The 20,769-nt window shown below is 41.9% G+C and overlaps 1 protein-coding gene across 1 annotated transcript in view; it reads left to right on the forward strand.

The window, feature by feature from the left end:
- The first annotated feature begins 18,809 nt into the window (after positions 1-18,809).
- Positions 18,810-20,769, forward strand: part of TWSG1 (twisted gastrulation BMP signaling modulator 1) — a 57,816-nt gene continuing 55,856 nt past the window's right edge. The window contains exon 1 of the mRNA XM_087438907.1: positions 18,810-18,971. The gene's annotated coding sequence lies outside the window, so the exon portion shown is untranslated. The remainder of the gene's footprint in view (positions 18,972-20,769) is intronic.

Consider the following 20,769-nt stretch of genomic DNA (forward strand, 5'->3'; position numbering starts at 1 on the left):
CTTATCATCTGTCAATGTGTCGATGTTGGTTTATCAGTTGTAACAAATGTACCACTCTGGTGCAGGATGTTGATGATGGTGAAGTCCGCGGTGGGGTGGGGGTGGGGTGGCAGGGTGATATATATGGGAACTCTACTTTCCCGTCAATTTTGCTATAAATCTAAAATTGCTCTAAAAAAAATAAAGTCTGAATTTTTTTAAAGTGAAAGGATGGAGAAAAGGAAAAATTGTATCATTAAACACTTTATTAGAAAAGAGAAAAGTATTCAATTATCTAAGTTTCCCCTCTAAGAAGCTAGAAAAACAAGAGCAAATTCAATACCAGTTAAGCAGACAAAAAGAAGTAACAGTAAGAGCCAAAATCAGTAAAAGTAGAAAACTGGAAAACAATAGAGAAAAATCAATGAAACCAAAACCTGATTCTTTCCAAAAGACAAATAAAATTGATAAGCCTATAGCCAGTGATCAGGAAAAAAAAAAAAGATAAAAATTATCAATATTATAAATGAATAAGTGGACATGACTACAGATCCTACAGACATTGAAAGTCTAATAATAGAATATTATGAAGAATTTTTTGCCAATAAATTCTACAATTTGAATGAAATGGACAAATTCTTTGAAAAAGCCCAATCTACAAAACCTCACCCAAGAAGAAATCGATAACCTGAATAATCCTATATCTATTAAAGAAATTGAATTTGCATTTAAAATCCTCCTCACAAAGAAATCTCCAGGCCCAGATAGCTTCACTGGTGAATTCTACCAAACATTTAAGGAAGAAATAATACCAATTCTACACAAATTCTTCCAGAAAATAGAAGAGAAGAAAATGCTTCCTAGCTCATGTTCTGAGGCCAGCAATCCTACAGAAAAAAAAAAAAAAATTACAAGAAAACTACAGACTAACATTCCTCATGAACATATTCACAAAAATCCTTAAGAAAAATTTAGCAAACCAAATCTAGCAACATATATAAGAACAATAGTACATCATGACCAAGTCGGGTTTTTATCCCAGGAATGAAAGCTTGGTTCAACATTTGAAAATCAATCAATGTAATTCATCGTATTAAGAGACTAAAAAAGTAAAACAATATTAATATCTCAATAGGTGCAGGAAAGCACTTGACAGAATTCAATAATCATTCATAATAAAATCTCTTGGCAAACTAGACATACAAGGTAATTTCCTCAACCTGATAAAAAACATCTGTGAATAACCTCCAGCTAATGTCATACTTAGTAATGAAACACTGAATGCTTTCCCCCTAAGATCAGAAACAAGGCAAGGATGTCGGCTCTCACAAGCTCTATTCAACATTGGACTGGAGGTCCTAATCAGTTCCAAAGGCAATAAGAGGAAATAAAGGGCATACAGACTGAAAAGGAGGAAAAAATTATATTTATTCAAAGATGACATAACCGTATATAGAAAATCCTAAGAAATCTACCAAAAAAGCTACCAGAACTAATGACTGAGTTGAGCAGGGTCACAGGATACAAAATCAATATACAAAAATCAATTGTATTTCTATAATAGTAAGAAACTATTGGAAACTGAAAATTATGAATATGAAGAGTATGAATTGGTTCTTCATTCAACAATGAATATGAATTTCATTGTTGAATGCAATTCAACAAAATATGTGCAAGTCCTGTATGTACTATAAAAACTACAAAATATTGCTGAGAGAAATTAAAGAAGAATTAAATAAATGGAGAATATACTATATTCATGGACTTAAAGACTCAATATTGTTAAGATGTCAACTCTTCGGGCTGGCCCCGTGGCATAGTGGTTAAGTTCAGAGTGTTCTGCTTTGGCAGCCCAGGTTCGTAGGTTCGGATGCCAGGCGCTAACCTACACCACAGCCACAATGTGGCAGCGACCTACATATAAAGAAGAGGAAGATTTGCACAGACGTTAGCTGAGGGCTAATCTTCCTCAAGCAAAAAAAAAAAAATCAAAAACAAGGAAGATTGGCAACAGATGTTAGCTCATGGCTACTCTTCCTCAGCAAAAAAAAAAAAAAAAAAGTCAATTCTCCCCAAGTTGCCTACAGGTGTAACAAAATTCTAATCAATAACCCAGCAGGCAGTTTTGTAGAAATTGATAGGCTGATTCTAAAATTTAGATGGAAATACAAATGATCTTAGTAGAGCCTAAAATTTTTTGAAAAGAAGAATAGTTAGAGCACTTACACTACCTAATCTCAAAACTTACTAAGAAGCTATATTACTCAAGAGGGTGTGGTAGTGGCATAAACATAGACATTTCTGTTAGAGGAACTGAATAAAAAATGTAGAAATAGACCCACATACATATGGGCAATTGATTTTCAACAAAGATGCCAAGACAATTCAATGGGGGAAAGGATAATGCTTGCGATAAAAGGTGCTGGAACAAGTGGACATCGATTTGCAAAAATATGAACCTTTACCCTTACTTCACACCATATACAAAACATAAAATAGATCAAGACATAAGTGTAGGGGTTGAAAGTAAGAAACTTCTAGAAGAAAACAGGAGAAAATCTTAGTGACATTAAGTTAGGCAAAGATTCCTCAATTAGGATAGAAAAAGCACAAACTCATAAAAGAAAAAAATTGATAAATCGACTTCATTAAAATTAAAAATTTTTGTTCTTCAAAAGACACTGTTAAAATCAAAACGTAAGCCACATACTGCAAGAAAATATTGGTTAAAAACATCTATCTGATAAAATATTTGATTCCAAAATACATAAAGTAAATTTTTTCAACTCAATTATAAGACAAAGAAAAAGGGCCAAAATTTGAACAGATATTTTATTTAAAAAGATATATGAGTGGCAAAAAAAGCACATAAAAAGATGTTCAATATTACTAGTCATTAGGGAAATGCAAATTAAAATCACAATGATGGGCCGGCCCCGTGGCTTAGCGGTTAAGTGCTCGCGCTCCGCTACTGGTAGCCCGGGTTCGGATCCTGGGCGCGCACCGATGCACCGCTTCTCCCGCCATGCTGAGGCCGTGTCCCACATACAGCAACTAGAAGGATGTGCAGCTATAACATACAACTATCTACTGGGGCTTTGGGGGAAAAAATTAATAAAATTATTAAAAAAAAAAAAAAAAACCACAATGATACACCACTATATACCCACTGGAATAGCTAAAATTAAGACGACTTAAAATACCAAGTTTTGGTAAGAGTGTGGAATAACCGTAACTCTTTTCCATTGCTGGTGAAAATGCAAGATGGTACCACCATTTTGGAAATCTACTTGGCAGTTTCTTATACTGAAAAAAATACACTTACCATACAACCCAGCAATTCCACTCCTAGATATTTACCTAAAAGAAAGGAAAACTTATGTCAACATAAGAATTTGCATGTCTTTGTTTATAGCAACTTTATTCCTAATAGCTCAGAATTAGAATGAATTCAAATGTCCATCAACTGATGAATGAATAAATAAGCATACAATGGAATACCACTCAGGAATAAAAATGGATGAATTATCAATGTATGGAACAACATGGATGAATCTCAAAATCAGTATAATAAGTGAAAGAAGCTAGACACAAAAGACCACATAGCATATAATTTCATTAATATAATCTTCTAGAAAAGGCAACACTATAGTGATAGAAAGCAAATAATTAGCTGACAGGGAGCAGGGATTCGAGAAGGGAACGTAAGGAAACTCCATGATGATGGAAATATTGTGATTGTAGTTGTTGTTAAACCACTGTATACATTTGTCAAAACTCATCAAATTCTACACTCACCAAATTAAATGTATCATGTAAAAAGTATACATCAATAAAGCTCACAAAAAATAGCAATGCTTTTTATTTTTCATAACCACCTTTTCCTTTCAATGTTAGTGCTGTTATTCATCAATTATTTTTAGTTCGTTTATTACTCCTATGGGTAGATAAAAAGAATTTGCAGAGACAATATTTGATACATCATTATTCATCATGGCCTCATACCTCTGTCCTTATCAGGATGGGAAACTCAATCCTTTGGGATGACTGGTTGCTGGTGGGCGCACCTGGCAATAATGGCTAAACAGACTGTGGATACAGTTTTAGCATCATCACTGTGGGGTACTGTTGAATGCCAGTTTTCTCCTAAGGGAACCAGGTCATATCAGAAAATTCTATAATTCAGGGTGATTTACTGACATAATTGTAATTTCACTTTGTTCACTAAAGCATCTTTGTGAGAAGTAAAGTGATCCTCTTTACCGTAAATTGCTTCTGAATCTCACTATAAATTTCATATAGTGTTGGAACTACGTGGAACTACCATGTAGTGGTGAGTCAATCAATATTTATTTATGCTTATTGCTCTGTAGATAATAACCTATGCAGCAGGGGAACAGGAGGCCAGTAAAGAAATAAAAGACATTCCACTGCTGGCCTTCTTGGGCCTCAGGTCCCACCAGGCCTCACCAATAGGCATATCAGACAGCTTACAGGTCCTAAGAATGTCCTTACAGAGAGGATCAAACTCTCATCTGCTTCCTAAATCCTGGAATTCTACACTTAGTCAGTTATTCCTTTGGCTTAAGCTTTCCTATATCAAGTGAAAGCAAATACCCCTGAAGGTGAAACACGTTAGACATTGTCTAGCTTGGTGAATTTATGGGGTTCTTTCCAGAAAGTTAACTTGGATAGGGAGGCTGGAAAAACGCCTATGTGTCCTGGGTTACCTGAAGAAGGGAGGAATCATGATGACAGTGAAGGAAACGGAATGGAGAAAAATGATAATTCTAAAATGAACAGGAAGAATGGTTATGTCGACTGTGTCAGGCATGAGATCAGACATTTATCTTTCGTTAGCTCACGTAACCCGCACAATAAACACTGTGAGGAAGTACTATTATTATCCCCTTTCACAGATGAGGAATCAGGCTTGGAAAAGATGATGGAATTACCCACAGTTACGCAGCTAGCAGGAGAGCCAAGCCCCTGGGAGCAGTCTGCCTGACACCAGCTGGCTGCTGTAGCATGTCTGCATTGAAGGTCTGCCAGGGCCTCTGAGACCCACTTTACCTAAAGTTGGCCCTCCACCTTATTACCTACCCTAATGCACCCACCAGTCCTTGTTCCAAGCATTCTGAACCGTGGCCACCTCAGGGAGTGTGAGCAGGCTCAGAACCTGGTGTTGGCAGTTGGGAGCAGCATCGAGAGCAGTGACCGAGCACCAGGGCTAGGACAGAGAGCAGACAGGTACCATCGAGGAGACAGAACCATGCAGATAAAATAGTGCACCACGCCCAGCCAGTATTTTATTGTACCTAGTGTTTTTATGTCCACCTCCATCTATTTCATTGTAAACTTTTGCAGGACAAGGCCTGTGTCCTCTTTATCTTGTATGTACAGGCTCATAGTAGGTACTCAATAAATGTTTGTCTTATTAATGAAAAAACAACTGTGTGCCAAGGGAACCCAAGTAAAGGATTGATTAGAGAGGAAGGAACTTATTCAGGTAGGGTCTTGATTTCTGCAAATATGAAATGGAGACAGAAGCAGTAATAAAACCAACGTTTATTAAACACTTACTATGTATATTCATGTACATTACCTCACTGAAACTTGAGAAATCACAGTCAGAAATACTCAGACAGCTTAACTTTGGTAAAAGGACTAAGTGAACATCAACACAAACATATATTTTAAAAGTTTTTAAAATTTAGTGATATCCTAGTGTCATTCATCTGAAAGCCAGAGAAGGGGATGGGGAGGAAGTGCAGTGGCCCCTGTGTGCACTATACTTTTTGGTCTTTATTAACTTCCATAAGAATTTAGGGAATGTATGAATGTCTACGCATTTAGGTTTTAGTGAAAAAGGATTAGAGGCTAAGAATTCTTAATAGTCAAATATTCTTAATATAAACAGTGTTTGCTATAATGTTATAGTAACATATTTTAACCGTCTATCTCAAAATGCTTTAATTAAACTACTTGTGTAATTGTGCCAATTGGAATATTTGGGGAACACAAAAATTCTATTTTCTTGAAAAGGAAAGAGAATCACAGTAACATGCTTTGTGAAATGGAAGTCGTATTTAAAAACTAAAATCTGGAGATGAATGTGACATCTATATTTTAAAAATCATAAAGACAAGAAAGAAAAGCCTCAGAACTTGTAAGTCTCACAAGCAAATAAAGACAAAAAGCTGAAGTCATTGATTAAGGGCAAAAGAATAGAAAATCAGGACAGGTACAGCCTAATCAGGTACACTTAAAATGGATTTAGAAAAAATGGAAGCCCTGTTTAAGCCATTTGATTTCCTAAGTTAATGACACAGAAGGCTGGAGATAATGAAAGGAGCAGTTTGTCTTACAGAAAGCAACAAAAAGCTCTGGCTTTCTCAAATAAATTAGCACCAGTGGTGAAAGTTTAATGAATAAACATTCAGTGAGCAAAACTACACTCTTAACGTTGAGGCAGTCAAAAATCAAGTCAAAGGCAATACTGGCTACTCCAGAGGGAGTTAACAAGTTGACGCTGGCAAACAGGTAAAGAATAATAACCTAACTGTCTTCACGTGATTTTTTTTTGGTTCATTTGTTGTTTTGTTGCTGTTAGCCCTCCCCAACTCAACCCTGAAACAACTCTTGCTTTAGAATTGCTCTTCTTTCTTGCAAAGATCTGTCTCTACGTCGGATAAAATATCAACACTGCTCTGCCGTAGTCCCGTGCCCCCTCTTACCTGGCCTGGAGTCTCTCACCTTTCAGTTCACACCCATGAATTTCATAGTGGAAGTAAGATTACTGCCCACTGAAGCTGCCTGCTCAGACATGCATGTTACCAGGCAGATTTGTTTCTTAGACTTCCTGCCATAAATGCCTTGGTGTCAGCACAGCAAGCAATTACTGCAGAGCCAGTCTGTAGCAGGTGCTGGGTCCAGCTCCACGGAGGCACCAGATACAAACAGCCAGGTCTCCAAGGCCTGCCGGGGAGGAGAGCAAAAATGGTGTGTAGCGAGGTGGAAAGGGGGGATGGCGTATGTCTGGGGTGGAGAGAGAGGAGTGACAGCTTTGAGGAGGAGACGCATTTGAAGCCCAGCTTGAATAATAGGCCAAGTTTCCAGGTCTCTGTGGGAGACAGAGAGCAGATGTGGGGATGGTGACACTGAACACAAACATAGGTTTGCTGACCTGACGTGCAGCAAAGCCAATTACCAAAACGTTAGGCTTATAGCAAGGAAAGGCAGCCAGATGAGGAGATGGGAGCTAAAACCCAAACCCACCTCCTCAAAGGGAGAAAGGTAGGGATTTTTATCTGGGGTTTTAGGTAGGGAAGTGGGGGGGCATGTGCTGGGGTTTTGGGTAGGAGAAGGGGAGCATGTGGCCTTGCTGGTTGGTGTCTTCCCACTTGAGTCTCTGGGGTCATCTTCATCTGCATCTGGCCTTGTGAGATTGAATCTCCTTTCTTCTCGACCATTGGGACCTTAACTTCCTGAGGAAAACAATTTACTCATCATTTAGCTGAGTACGTGCATGCACAGCTGCTGTTAGCAAAGCTCATCTCAAATTTTTTCTCTCTATCTTCTAACTCAGGGAAAATTTTAACCATTCGTTCTCAGTTTCAGTGGAAGTTACACAGTGTGTGGTAAGAATAAAATGGGAGGCCTAAACTGTGGACAGGAGGTGCAGCACGGGCTTTGTGGAGGGGCTGACAGTGGTGAAGGGCCTTCCAGGTGGAGGTAACAACAGAAATAAAGGTGAGGCTGGTGGTGAGAAGGGCGTATGCACTGAGAATGGGGGCTGAGGGCCTGACTGAAGGGGAGGATTCATATGAGGGGGAGGGGAGCTAAGAATGGTGAGACTCAATTTCAGAAACCTTTCCAAACAAAGTAGAAAAGGGCGGAAGTTTCTCAAACAAGTAACTAACATGGCTTGGATTCCACTACTAGGTAAGTTCCATGAGAACAGAAACTTTGTCCAGTTTACTGCTGAATCTCCAGTGCCTGTGCACTCAGGAAGGCACTCATCTGCTTTAAAATGAATGATAATAGAAAGCAGTGCGCCAGTGTAAGATATCTGGAATACCTTATTTTCAACAGATTTTCTTTTTCCTTCTTTTTGCATTTTCCTTCTTTTTAAAGGAAAAGTACATTATGATCCGCACAAAGAAACTGTTAGAAGTCAAGAGTCTTTAAATTAGTGTATAAGGATTTAAATTTAGCACCAGTGAACAAATTGATTAGTAACTGAATTTGTAGATCAGAGAAAGAGCTTTGTGCAAGGCGTTCTTCATTTTCCCTGTTATTTCTCAGATGGTGAACTACACAGTGTGAGTTTCCCTGGTTTATGGGTCCCTGAGTTCCCACCACCAAGTACAGTTGCTAGCACACAATAAGTGATCTGTGATACGTTTTTGACAGGTCTTCCAGATGGATTTGAGTGTAGAGATTAGCTAGTTTCGATGTTACCTAGCCAGGTACAACATCTAAGTAACGCTATTTGGGTTTTATTATAAACACGCATGCCTGGCACGCTAACCTTACAATCTGAACACACAAAAATACTTATTTTAGATTACCCTCGAGTCTGACTAAGCCTCCAAGAATAATCTGTGGCCAGTGTGGCTGAACTCAGTCCTGTGAGTGTCCCATAGATGCTCTGTAATAGAAGGCTTTGATCTGCTCAGAGATTAGCAATGCTCATTAACATAGTAGAGGCTCTGAAAAGTTCTACAATAAAGAAACCTATTCCGGGGCCGGCCTCGTGGCATAGCAGTTAAGTGCGTGCGCTCCGATGTGGCGGCCCGGGGTTCAGATCCCGGGCACGCACCAACTCACCACTTGTCAGGCCATGCTGTGGTGGCGTCCCATATAAAGTGGAGGATGTGAGCCCAGGGCCAGTCTTCTTCAGCAAAAGAAAGAGGAGGATTGGCATCGGATGTTAGCTCAGGGCTAATCTTCTTTACAAAAAACAAAAAAAGGAAACCTATTCCATCCCTCCTTTTCCTAACTTTTTTCAAGCAACATCCAATAAGGTCCCTTGAAATTATGTTGCACAGCACAGTTTTTGGAACAAGCTGATTTATTATTGCCATCGTATCTAGCAGACCCAGAGAGGACAACTGCAAAGGCAAGTTTTAAGTGACCTCTGAGCTGAGTTAAACAGAACAAAAACAAATGCAAAAGCACCTGTTAAAAGAAAAGGGTTTGTGGGATGTGGTAGACTGTATTTTCCAAAGACAATCAAAACATCACCTCCCATCCCACATCCTGTTCTTACAATGACACTCATTTCATCTACAGTGGAAGTGATGCTATATGACTTTCAAGGTAAGGTCATAAAAGGGCATACAGCTCCCTTCTGGTCCTCTCAAGAAATTCACTTGGAGTCCTGAGCTGCCATGTAAGCAGTGCAACTGCCCTGAGGCCACCATGTTGTAAGGAAGCCCAAGCCATCTCACATGAGCCATCATAGGAGAGGACCTGAGACTACACGAAGTAAGAACAAAGCCCAGATCCCCATGTTGCTGCCCCCCTTCCAGCTCCAGCCTCCGTCTTAGGCACCTGCATGAGAGACTCTGAGCTGGGAACCACCCAGCCAACCCCTGTCTGAACTCCTGGCCCACAAAATATATGAGATAATGAAATGATTGTTGTTGTGTTATGCTACTGAGTTTTGGGATGATTTGTTATGCAGCAGTGGTAACTGGAATATGGGACATACGAGCAAGGAAATCTTCTGAGATAGTTTTGAAAAGTAAAGAAGGATAGGACTTCTACTTGAGCAGAGATTTACATATACCTAACTCAAATTAAAATGCTAAAAAGCTCTTTATTGTTACCAAGGTTTGGTTTTTTTACAGGCTTAAATTATTTTCCAAACTCGGACAAGGTTCATGTATCTATTTGTAGAGATATTAGTTCATTTAAATACTTGAGCACCCATTTTGTTCCAGGCACTGTGCTATATTATCTATGAATAGTCACATTCCCAGTATGGGATACAACCTTTTCACATTTTTATACTTATATTCTGGTCTATACAATGACTTAAGCTTACAGATATAAAGAAACCAGAAAGAGAGTCAATACAGGTTGGTGGGCAGTAACTACCATCAAGCTCAACCCAAAGGGATGACTGTAATATGATAGCCTCAAAAGGCCAAGGGCCCATATGAATCTGATGGAGATTTTTACATGAAGTTAGAGCTCACCTGCCTCTTAGTTCCCATCACACAGCATTAATATCTTTGTTAGAGAACCTGGTCACATTCTCTCCTTTGCTCTGTGTTCAGAGCTATTTGTTTATAGCTCTCTCTCTTTTTTTTTTAATTGGGATATAATTAGCTTTCTCTCTTCTTGGTCGGCTCCTCTTTCTATCCTTTATGCCTCACCTGTGCTAGACACACAGTTGACACTCAATGAATGTGTGCTGAATGAATGAACCAATATTGGAGGCCTTCTCCCACTACTGTGTTTGCCACAGCATCCCCCAGCATCCCCGGTTTCCACTTCCTCAGCTGCACAGGGAGGAGTTGGGACCACCTGGTCTCTGAGGGCGCGATCAGTTCTCCTGTATTTGGAAGCTCTCCATGAATTCATCGTGCTGTTGTCTGGATTATCATGTGCACGCCCTTGATGCTCTTCACACACCTATGCACTCCCTCTGACACGTCTCACCCGCCCTTCAGGCCATGCTGGAGTTTGTGCTTTCATTGGAATCACTTCAAAGCCACTCCTTTTCATCCCTATTATATTTTAGTTGGAACCATTGTCAGTAGGTGTATGCTTGCGTTTGGATTGGAGCCAAACAATTATGCCTACTTTTCCTGATGATAAAATGTCCAATATCACATTGCTGTAGTCAGGAGCATAACTAGAAGCGTGAAGTTCCCAAGCAGATCTTCAGAAAGGCTCATCACCCATAACTGCAGATCTCCAGAGCCCTGTCCACACATGGATAATTAGGGCCACATGATGCCCATGACAAGGCAAAAGGAGATGAGTGGGAGCAGCTTTATGTTTACGTAGCTTTGCCTCTGGCTTATATTCATTCTGTTGCCTTTTTCAGTTTTCTCCCCATTTATACCTGGGCTTTTAAAAAATAATTAATCTATAACAAACTAAAGAACTGACCTTTAGAATGTGGATAACTCAAGTGTAGAGAATAGGATCATCTGAGCCACATTATTTTGGCCCGTCATAGAAGGGCTATACCTGCTGTAATGGTTATTTTTATGTGTCAACTTAACTGGGTGAAAGGATGCCCAGAGAGCTGGGAGAACATTATTTCTGGGTGTGTCAGTGAGGGTGTTTCTGGAAGAGATTAGCATTTGATTCAGTAGTCTGAGTAAAGAAGATCCACCCTCACCAATGTGGGCAGGCATCATCCAGTCTGCTGGGGGCTCGAATGGAACAAAAAGGCAGAGGAAATGTGAGTTCCCTCTTTTTTTTATATATAATTTTATTTATTTATTTTTTTCCCCCCAAAGCCCCAGTAGATAGTTGTATGTCATAGCTGCACATCCTTCTAGTTGCTGTATGTGGGACGCAGCCTCAGCATGGCCGGAGAAGCAGTGCGTCGGTGTGCGCCTGGGATCCGAACCCGGGCCGCCAGTAGCGGAGCGCGCACTGAACCGCTAAGCCACACGGCCGGCCCCATGAGTTCTCTCTTGAGCTGGGATATCCATCTTCTTCTGCCCTTGGACATCGGAGCTTCTGCTTCTTGGGCCTTCAGACTCCAGGACTGCACCAGCAACAGCCCCCTCTCCCTGGTTCTCAGGCCTTTGGACTCTGATGAATTACACCACTGACTTTCCTGGTTCTCCAGCTTGCAGACAACAGCTCGTGGGACTTCCAGGCCTCCATAACTGTGTGAGCCGATTCCTATAATAAATTCCCTTCATATATATATATCTCCTATTCTGTTTCTCTGGAGAACACTGACTAATACACCCCCTTCTAGTTAGGAACACTTTTATATTTTAGGCATTGTGTCAAGGATGGAGTCTACTACACCACATAAGGACCAAGAGCACTGCTCTCTTGGTTTTCCTCCCACTTCTCTGGCGATTTCTTCTCCCCTACCTCGACATTTTAGACTTCACCAAGGCTTAGTCTTCTTCTATCTACTCTTCCTTCCTGGTGAACTCACCCATTTCCATGGCTTTCAATGCCACTGACATGGTAATTACTCCTAAATTTATATTGCCAGCCCCAATTTCTCCTCTTGCTACTGGACACAAACATAGGTTCTTTACCCACCACACAAGAGGAGCCAAATAAAAACTGGAACACCAGGCTTATGGCAAGGAAAGGGTTCTTATTTCAGGTAATGTCAGCCAGGAGACAAGAGTGAGCTCTCAAATTCGTCCTGTCTCCCCGAAAGATGGGAGGCAAGGGGTTTTAAAGGTTGTGAGGAACGTGGCTGCTTGTAGGGACGGGGAGCCTGTGGCCTTGCTCGTTGGTGCTTTCCCACCAGCCTGCCTTTGGCCTTGTGAGGCTGCTGGCAGGGAGGAGGATGGCGAGATAAGGGAGATAAGGGAATCGCAGGTGGGTGTCCTTGGTTGTTTGTCGCCATGGTGGAGGGTGGATTCTGGCGCCAGAAAGCCAAGGAGTTGGGGTCTGGGAAGCTTCAGCTTCTTGATATTCTCTAGATATCAGTTTCCCTGTAATAAAACTTCAAAAGACACTTAACTAGCCAAAATGTTAGCATGAGGCCACCTGGGCTCTAACAATTTGTAACTTCTATTTGCCTTGTGAAGTTCAGGGATACAAAGGTTTAAAAAAACGATATTTTCATATGAATGTAGTTTAGAGAAGCAGGGAAAGGGGATGAGTGCTTTTGGTTTTAACCCCATATATGCTGGGTTTAATGTACGGGAACTGATATCAGGGCTGGCAGCACTCTAAGTGCCAAATCCCATATCTGTCAACCTAATTGACATTTATATTTGGATGCCTAATAGATGTCTCAAATTTGACATGCTCCATACTCTTGATTTCCTTCCCCAAACCTGTTTTTCTCCCCCTTTTCTCCAATTCACTAAACAGTACCACCAATAATTCGAACCAGAAACCTAGGAGTCATCCTCAATCCTCCTCTCTCTCTTCCTTACCTCCTCCAGCTTCCAGTCTGTCACCAAGTCTTATTGTTTCTACTCCAAAATATACCTTGTATCCATCCATCTCCACTGCCACCACTCCATTCCAAACCAGCCACATCTCTACAGCCTGACTGGCCTCCCTGCTCCAACCTCGCCTACTAGTTTTCATCAATCTGTACATGCCACTCTTTGCTTAAAAACCTTTAGTAGCTTTCCACTGCACTTAGAATCCTTACCAGGGCTTCCAAAGCCTGCATGATGAGGCACCTCCTGCCTGACTGTTTAACCACATTTCCTCTTTCTCATCTTAGAGACTCAACACACACTGTTCCCTCTGCTTAGAACTCTTTCCTTCACCCTGCAGATGGTTGGCTCTAGCTTTAATGTCCCTCCCCAAAGAAACCCTCCTTACCGCCTAAGTGAGGGTCTCCCTGTTATTCCCTCTCCCAGCACACATTTAATTTCCTTCAAAGAGCTTATTGTATTTTGTAATTATAGACTTAGTTGTCTGTTTTTTGTCTATCTCCTTCCTTCCCTGACACAGACACTAAACTATAAGATGCAAAGGTCAGGTAGCATCTTCTTCATCATCATCATCATCATCACCGTAGCGATAGCCAACATTTCTTGAAGCCTACTTTGTCCCAGGCACTAGACATTATCTCATCTCATCATCAAAACAATCATATCAACTACATACTATTATTATCTCCATTTTACAGATGAGGACACTGAAGCATGGAGACGTTAGGTTACTTGTCCAGAATCACATATCTAGCAATAGCCAGTGCCTAACCCAGTGCTCGGTACATAACAGATCCTAGTCTTTGTGGATTTTCCAAGGGCCTCAGAATCCCTGCACCCAGTGAAATGATGCATTAATGACACGATTCCTGCCATGAAGAAGCTTCCAAAATTAGTTGAGGAAACAAACATATATATACTAATAGTGAAAGGTCAGTGCAAATAAATGATTTAGGAGCCCAGAGGCTGTCAGGGACTTTAGCTGAGGAAGTTGTTCATTTAATCAATTCATTCAGTTAGCACTGACTGAGCACTTACCATGTGCCACTGTGTTGAGTCACGGAAGACGATATTTTATATTTGCATAGGGTGATATGTGAACAGGGTTTAAAGAGTGGCAGGATTTATGTAGCCAGAAAAAATGTAAGAATCCTGTCCCAAGCAAAAAGAAGAATGTGCAGAAATACAAGACTGGAAAAGTATGATGTGTGAAAATAGACCAGCTTGCCTTATGGAGAGGATTTGTATAACATCAAAAATATCTACACATTCTGGAATGAAAAGATGTTCTAGATATGTTAAGTGGGAAAAAGCAAGTTGCAGTGAAGTACTCTTAACATAATTTCAGTTTTTTTGCAAATACATCTTAATATATGTGACTCAAAAAAGATGGAAGAAATATACACGAAACTAGGGACAATCTCTAGAGGCTAAAATGGCAAGGGGCTTTCATTATGAAGTTTCATAATTTTCAAATTTTCCCCAGCCAAGCATGTATTACTTCTGTAATCAGAAGGGGGAAAAAGGCTAAAATGAAAATAAATTAATAAATTAATACATATTTTAAATAAATAAGGAGTTTGGACCTAATTTGGTAGGCAACAGTGAGCCATGTGGAAACATTGGATTTTGGGAAGCCTTAGATGCATTTGAGAACATTCTCAAATGTAAATATCTCAATAGCCCTTGATAGCCCTTTGCAAGTATGTTTGCTGAAATAGCATTTTCTCCAGCAGATGGGTCTGCATGCTCCCCAGTGGTAAGCTGGGCCTCCTACAGCCCCTAGACCCTGAGCCTGGGAAGAGCCTGCTTGAGTGTCGCTTTTGCCTGGTGGATTAACAACCTGGTCATTGCAGAGGAAATTACAAGGGATTTATTTATTTATTTATTTATTTATTTATTTATTTGTGAGGAAGATTAGCCCTGAGATAACATCCGAAGCCAATCCTCCTCTTTTTGCTGAGGAAGACTGGCCCTGGGCTCACATCCATGCCCATCTTCCTCTACTTTATATGGGACGCCGCCACAGCACGGCTTGACAAGCGGTGCGTCTCTGCATGCCCAGGATCCGAACCTGTGAACCCCGGGCTGCCTAAGCAGAGTGTGCACACTTAACTGCTGTGCCACCGGGCCAGCCCCTACAAGGGACTTTAGAGTTCGACATACAACAAAACAAAACAAAAATATCCTCAAGATTTTCTACATTTCTTTTTGTTTGAAACAGGAAGAGTGGAGAGGCCTTTGGAAGAAATTCATTTTCTTTTCCCATTCTTTTGATAGCTTTGCAGTAATTCCCATAACAAAGCAGGGAGGGAAGAGGGAAGGGGGAGAGAAGGAAGGAGTAAAGGAAGTTTATCCCGAAACAGGCCTTCCAACCCCAGTAGATCTTCCCTCCCACGGGAGCAGGATGAGAGGCTGAAAAACTGTGGCTCACTTTAGTTCAAATCTATAAAATCAAACCTAATTCAGCTGAGTCACCCAAGTAGAAAGAGATAAGAACGGAAAAAGGGACTTTGCAGATGTGACTAAACAAAGGATCTTGAGATGGGAAGTTATCCTGGAATATCTGGGTGGGCGCAATGTAACCATAACAGTTCTTATAAGAGGGAGGCAGGAGGGTCAGAGAAGAAGATGTGATTATGGTGGCAGAGTTGAGAGACAGACAGAGAGAGAGAGAAAATGAGGTGGCGGGGGATATTGATTTGAAGATGCTACACTGCTGGCCTTGAAGATGGAGGAATTGGCCACAAGACAAGGAATGTAGATGGCTTCTAGAAGCTACAAAGGCAAGACAATGGACTCTCCCCTAGAGCCTCCAGAAGGAACACAGCTCTTCCCATACCATGATTTTAGGACTTTCGACCTTCAGAACTGTAAGATAATAAATTTGTGTTGTGTTATGACAGTAAATTTGTAATAATTTGTTACAGCAGCAATAGGGAACTAATACACCCCTTTCTGTGGTTAACTGAGAGTCTCAACCACTGACACATCTGGTTAAAGGTTAGGTGACATTTGACCTTTTCATTGAACCCTACTAAGAGGCTTTATTCCATTGATCATAAAGGCTTCTGGTAAGATAAAATAGCCACTACAGTGACCCCTGCAGCTCTCAGATTCCCAAACTGCCAACCACAGATCCAGAACCACTTGATACCCACCTGGAGGCTCAAGTACCATTTGATCTTCTAAGGAATATCAAAGAGGATCTTTAATTTACTGTATTTTTTTCTTATTACCAAAGTAATATAAACAAAGACATCGGAAAATGCAGATGTGCAAAAAGAAAAAACATCATCAACAACAACAATCACTGATAACCTCACCGAAAGATAACCACTTCTAACACCGTGGTTCTCTTTCCAGGCCTTTTAAAGTAATTTCATACACAATTTGTAATATTAATAATTCTAAAAATATAGACACTACTTTAAAATGTTAATATATCATGACTATATTTCCATGTCAACAATATTCAATAACACTAGTTCTCAAAGTATGATCTGGGGACCCTGGGGATGCCAAGACCTTTTCAGGGGGTTTATGAGCTCAAAACTATTTTTATTTTAATTCCAAGACATTATTTGCCTTTTTCATTCTCCTCTCATTAGTATAGAGTAGTTTCGTAGAGGCTACATAAGACATGCTATTGCAACAGTGCCCGCTGCCTGAGGCACATAGAAGCCAATACTATGGCACCAGGTTTTGAGAAAAGAAAAGGCTTTATTGCGAGGTTGACTGGCAAGGAGACAGGAGGCAAGGCTCTCAAACCTGTCTCTCCAATCCAAGGTTTGGGGCAAAATTTAAGAAGTTAGGGGCTACTCAGCTACAGCTGGGCCCATGTAGGCTGATTGGCTAGTCTCAAATCTGGCCATATACAGTAATCAAGCTACTTGGGCTGCCAGAAGCCAGATTTTCCTTATTGAAGGAAGATTCTTGGTTCCACAGTCATCTTGAGGATATGGGTGCCTGCCTGGCACATGCACAGTGCCATCTCTGTTATTGAGCAAAGTTTGACTCAAATGATCTGTTTTAAGGAAGCATAACTAGCTTAAGCTGGCCAGTGTTTTACGTGCTGTTTCAACAGTTTGAATGCAGAAGCAGATGTGAAAATCCAGCTGCCTTCTATTAAGTTTGACATTAAAGAGAAAAGCACAATGTAAAACAATGCCACTCTTGTCACTAATTTTATTTGGAAAAATATGTATTTTTCATAAAATGTTATTCATATTCCCATATAATAGAGTCTATTATTTTTAAATGAAATAATGAGCAAATATTTCTTAAACTTCTCAGTTTTAATTTTAAAAGTTTTGATAGATGTAGCATACATAAACAAAACCTCTTTGGAGCCCTCAATAATTTTCAAGAGTTTTGGTCCTGAGAGCAAAAAGTTTGAGAATCGTTGAACTACAACGTTATTTTTTAGTAGCTGATTTAGTTCATTGCGCTGGAATATCATCATTCATTTAACCAGTAAGTAATGCCAAGAATAAGATCCTTAAAGTTAAATTTGTGTAGACCCAATTATTTCTTTAGGATAATTTTCAGGGATGATTTTAAAAATGTATACTTATTTGCTTATTGTACAAAAATGGACAACCGTCAATAATGCAATCCACCTCCTGAGCCAATCAACTCTTTGCATTCTTTCCGTTTTCTTCTAATCAACAAAGGGGAATGTAAAGCACTTAAGACTTCTACTAACTTAAGCTTTAGCACTGAGTCACATTTCCAAGGTGAAAGTACCTTGTGGGTCATCTAGCCTAACGGGCTCCAACTTAATCACTCTGGAATACTTTTAAAAAGCAATTCCCAGGGTTGTGGGAAAGAACTGAGTGCAGTTCTCAATCGCCTTTACGCGCTAAGGGTTGGTGGAAGGAACTCATTTTTCTAAAATACAGGCTGAAATGAGTGCTGGTGTCATACATACTTGGGTAGCCCTCTCCTGTGAGGCTGTGGGGGGGCAGCCATTTGTCTAGCTGTCCCTGCTTTCCACAGGGCAGTGAGCTCCTCCTGGCCAGCAACCCCGGGGCCTCCTCCCCTCTGTTTCCAGCGCTTAGCGCCATGCCGGCACTCGCTAAGGGCCCAGCAAATCGTAGTGAACTGCTCAACGAAGTTCTGAAGGCTCTACCCTTGGAGATCCCTATTCCGTAAGTCTGAGGACCCAGAAACGTACTTCTGACGTCGTCACAAGGATTCAAGCGCCCGCTCTACTGGGTACGGCCTAGGCTACTCAAGCACTGGGTGCCTCGGTCTTGCATCCTCATAACCGGGCAGACAACAGCTCTCTCACAGGGTCGCTGCGAGGATGCAGTGAGCTCACACACGTCGCGCTCTCAGCTCCGTGACTAGGACGTGATAAGCCTTGAAGCATTGGTAGCTGTTGCAGAGGAGCCCCAGACACCGGGCCTCACCGGAGGGTCGGCCGAGCCGGAGAAGGCTGACAAAAGAGCCGGAGACGCGGGCGGGGCACAGGGCTGAGGAGCAGCGCGCGTGGGCGCCGCCGTGGGTGTGTCTCGGGCCGGGGGTGTGGCCGCCGGCGGGCGTGACCAGAGGGCGGGGCCGGGGCCGGCGGGCGGCGTGCGCTGACGGGGGCGCCGGGAGTGAGAGACGCCTCCTGGCGGGAGCTGGCGGCGGCGGCGGCGGCGGCGGGAGCCGCGCGCGGGTGGAGGGAAAGGGGGGCGCGGGGAGCGGGCGGAGGCAGCGCGCCGCCTGCCCCTCGAAGGTGCCGGAGGCTCGCGGGTACTGCGCGCTGGGGCGGCGCGGAGGCGCGGGGCGCGGCGGCCCCCTTCGCACAGCCCCGCGGCGCGCCCCGGGCTCGGCCGACCCGCCGGGAACCAGGGCCAGGCGGCCTCGCGGCGCACGGTGAGCGGGAGTGGGCGGGGCGGCACTGTGGCCGGGAGACGCCGGGCCGCGCTCGGGCCTCGGGAGGCCGGAGCCGCGGAGGGCTTCGCGAGGCCCGGGCCCCGCCCACGCGGCGGCCGAGGTCCGGCAGCGGTCGCAGGCGGGTGCTGGGCGCGAGCGGCGGGCCGGGCCCGAGCCCGCCGCCCCCCGCCGCCCGCGCCGCAGCGCCCGTGCCCCTCCCGGGCTCGGCCCGCCGTCGTCGCCTCTGCGTCCTCGCTGGGCGCGGGGCTCGGTCCAGCGGCACAAAGGCTGCTGTCAGTGCCAGCTGCCGTAGGGGCCGCTCGCAGGGCGCCGGAGCCTGCGCTCCCAAGACGCTGCCACGATGCGGAACACGGTTCTGACGCCGTGCTGTTTCTGACTCCTTAGGAAAAAGCCAGAAGCCCTTTAAAGCATTCTGTTAGCTGCTTAGTACATGCCCTTATTTACTTGAATACTTTTTCTAGTAAGATTTTGGGAGTAGGGTGATTTGTGACACACTTCAGAAGACAGCCTTAAGAGATGAAAAAAAATATCCCATTTTTAGTGTTTGTAGGATGAAACTAGTTGTAGAAAAAATCAGTTTTCAAATGCCTTCTTTTGCCTCGACAAGTATGTACTGGTGGCTCCAGAAATCATCCGACTTGTGTGTGTCGTTACATAATTTAAAAGTTGGGGTACTAACGGTCTCTAGGGAATACTTTGTGGGCCTCAGTAGCAATCGCCAGGGCTTTATTGAGTCAGACCGGGCACAGAGCCCTGTATTCTTTTCACCTTCTTACTGCTTTTGCTTTATTGTACTTCGTAATACTTAGAATAATAGTTTACAGTAATCATAAAGGCCCCATAAACCCGCCTTTTATGTCTCTTACATCAGTAGTTATTTACTTTAATTGATTATATTTTGGGAGTATGTTTTAACCCCAAGAAGTTTTATCTTCTCTTTTTTGAGAGTTTAATAACCATGTTGGTTGTTTAACCACTGTCAGAATTTGTGCTGGTCTTTCTTTCCTTTTTCTTTTTGAACTGTAATATCTTCATAACTTGGAAGAATCTATGATGCCAGTAGAATCAAAAGAATATCTTCACATTTTAATAGATTATCCAGAGTTCTTAATGCAATTAATAATTTATTATCCCCTTTGTTATTTGCTAAATTATTTCAGGGAACAGCTGTTGACTCCTTTCTTTGAGCAGCCTCATTCGGGCTAATATATATTAGGAGACAAAATGAGATAGTCATAAATAATCAATAGAATAATTTGCATTTTTAAAATTTGTTTTAATTCTAAGAATTAAAATGTTGTTAAATGTTTTAAAATTATAATACAATATTAATAGTTTTTATGGGCTAAAGGTTGAATAATGGGCCTAAAACAAAAGGTGAATAGTAGCAGTGCAGTATTGAAACTAGTTATTTGCCTGGTAAACTCTCAGGTTACTGATAGTTTAGAGATGTATAGATAGACAGATGTGTGTGTGTGTATGTATGTAAATCTGTATATGTATCTGTAGAGAGAGAGAGAGATAGATACATATATATTCACTTTACCTTTACAGTCACCATTTCTGGGTGGTCTGAGGAATTTCAGTATTCTAGATCTTTGAAGATGGCTAACGAGACATTACGATATAAAATTGTAGGTTTTTTTTTTTTTTTTGAGTTTTAAGTAATCTTTCCTTGAAAATGGTCTTTAAATGATCACTTAAAAGTCTTCTAATGCAAACGATGAGTCTTCGTTTATTTGTTTTTCATTTTTGTATTTGCTTTTATCCTATCACT

This window comes from Ceratotherium simum, chromosome 14 (assembly GCF_057802395.1).
Source record: "Ceratotherium simum simum isolate JZ-2026a chromosome 14, ASM5780239v1, whole genome shotgun sequence".
Classification (NCBI taxonomy): Eukaryota; Metazoa; Chordata; class Mammalia; order Perissodactyla; family Rhinocerotidae; genus Ceratotherium; species Ceratotherium simum.